Source organism: Lactuca serriola, chromosome 7 (genome assembly GCF_051521515.1).
Source record: "Lactuca serriola cultivar US96UC23 chromosome 7, Lser_US96UC23_V15, whole genome shotgun sequence".
NCBI classification, from domain to species: Eukaryota; Viridiplantae; Streptophyta; class Magnoliopsida; order Asterales; family Asteraceae; genus Lactuca; species Lactuca serriola.
The window spans coordinates 51,723,873-51,726,172 of NC_136414.1; the positions used below are offsets into that span (position 1 = coordinate 51,723,873).

Consider the following 2,300-nt stretch of genomic DNA (forward strand, 5'->3'; position numbering starts at 1 on the left):
AGATTACTTGTTTTTAACATAACTAGTACTCAGATAAACTAATCAAAAGCAAATAAAAAGTTGTTATTATTATTATTTTTTTTATTCTTTTTCTTTTAGTTTGTTATGTTGAAAACATCTTTGCAGAAAAAGGTGAGATGTATATGCAAAGTATTCCTCATACAAATCATCAAAACCTTTTTCCAAAAAATTCAACCAAAAGTTAGAGACAAAAACAATAATATTGAATAAACAAAAAGAAAAAGAAGTGCACAACAAATCATCAGCAGTTTTACTACTTTGAATGCATGTGTTTTACAAATTACAAGCCTTTTATATCATCTTTGATTAACAAGAAAAAAAAAAGGAATTGGCTATATTTTTTTTATTATCTAATTAAGAAAGCCTACTCCTCTTTTTGGAATCTAATCTTGAATCCCCTTCAGATGAATTATTAACATCCATGGATTTTGTAAAATTAGACGAAAGATCAGAGTAAAGATCAACCACTTTTCGTATATTGTTGTTGAGTTCTCTAATCAAACCCACATTTCTACTCAGATTATCAGGAATCTTCGACTCAAGATTCTGATTGATCTCATTAATCAACAATCTGTTTTGATCGAATATGTTTTGAACTTGAACAAAACTCTTTTGAAATGTTTGCGACATTTTCCCATCTAATTGAATCCCCATTCCTCCGTATGCATCACCTTCCTCCATCAATCTTGTCATCAGATTAATTACAATCCTGCCAACATTTTGACTTCTTAAAAATGCGTAAAAAATGTCGAAAATCAGAAGAGAACAAGAAAAATGTATGAATTTTTACAAGAATTTTGGTTAAAATTATTATTAATCATTAAATTCTTTTGGGCTAATATTTGATTATTATTGAAGCTATAAATTAGGGTATGATGAGATGTAAAAAAGCAGATCCCATTTCCATAAAAGGGAAAATCTTTTTTCCCAAATGCACTCAGAAAGAAATACCCACCAAAAGGGTTAAAGTTCAGAGTTCTTCAAAAAAGAAGAATCTCAGGAACTAAAAATGCACACACAAAGAAAGATATCAACAAAAACACCAAATGTGTACGATTTTAAATACCAAAAGTTATAATTTTTACACATAGTGGGTCTGAAAATATATATAAAAATAATAATCTAAATTCTGGAGAAGAAGAAGAAGACAAGGACAAAATTTAACAATTAAATGTAGGGAAAAACAATAAAAAGGGAAGAAAGAAAGAAGTCGTACATAATAAAAGCTTCAATTTTGCAGAGGCATAACTTCCTAAAATAGCAAATAAACTTCAGAAAGAGCCTAATGTAATCATGACCCATTCGAACCCCAGAATAAGAAAAAGCATTAAAATCAAAATCAAAGAAACACTGCTTGAAGATCTTGAAGCGAATTTTAGTTTTCTTTTTAATTTATAAATCTTTGTATTATGTAAAACTCTGTATATACAGCTAAAACAGTGTATATGTGCTTGTATATAAAATATTTCCCTTTTTTTTTATCGAAAAAGACTCGATAAGATAAAGATTTTGAGTAATATTTCGTCAACTATTGGCGAAACGCATCAAAGGGAAGCTCAGAAAAGTTCAAAAACATTAAAAGTTTGTTTAATCTGCGTCTTCACACTGTATATAAACATATAAAATTGAATAAAAATATATTATAAGAATACTTCATACCTTGAAAATTTGAGAGCATTATAATCACCAAAACAGGGGAATTGAATATGGAAGATTGAATGAATCTGTGAAAGAAATTGCTTCTAAAATTTAGAGAGAGAAAGTGAGAGAGGAGAGAGAGTGAGAGAGAATGTAGATTTGACAGTCACAAACCCGACCCACCCTCTGTCTAAATCTATATATCTCTCTCCACATGTATATACTCTGTCCAAATATTTTATATTTTATATATATATATATATATATATATATATATATATATATATATATATATATATATATATATATATCTAATCTAATCTTTGTAATCAATTTAATTCAAGATAAATTATGAATCTTGAATGATATTTATTGAAACTCTGTAATTTCTTTTCTATTTAATTATTAGCTAGGAGGTGATTTCGGGTTTCTACTTGGGACTTTTTTTTTTTTTTTTTTTTTACTATTGTGTTATAATGGGTTTCAAAAAATTTAGGGTAAATTACACCAATCGTCCCTGGTGTAGGTGCAAAAAAACACGTTTGGTCCCTATTTTCAAAAATTAACTTTGACTGTCCCTTATTTGATTAAAAGGTGCATGTTTGGTCCCTACAGACATAAAATGACTATCTTGCCCTTTT

The 2,300-nt window shown here is 28.0% G+C and overlaps 1 long non-coding RNA gene across 1 annotated transcript; it reads right to left on the reverse strand.

The window, feature by feature from the left end:
* Positions 1-248: 248 nt before the first annotated feature.
* LOC145063571 (uncharacterized) lies at positions 249-1,862 on the reverse strand. Its single transcript, XR_013688015.1, has 2 exons — positions 1,681-1,862; positions 249-730 (listed from the first exon to the last, which is right to left on the reverse strand). It is a non-coding gene; the product is annotated as an uncharacterized LOC145063571 (long non-coding RNA).
* Between the last annotated feature and the right edge of the window lie 438 nt (positions 1,863-2,300).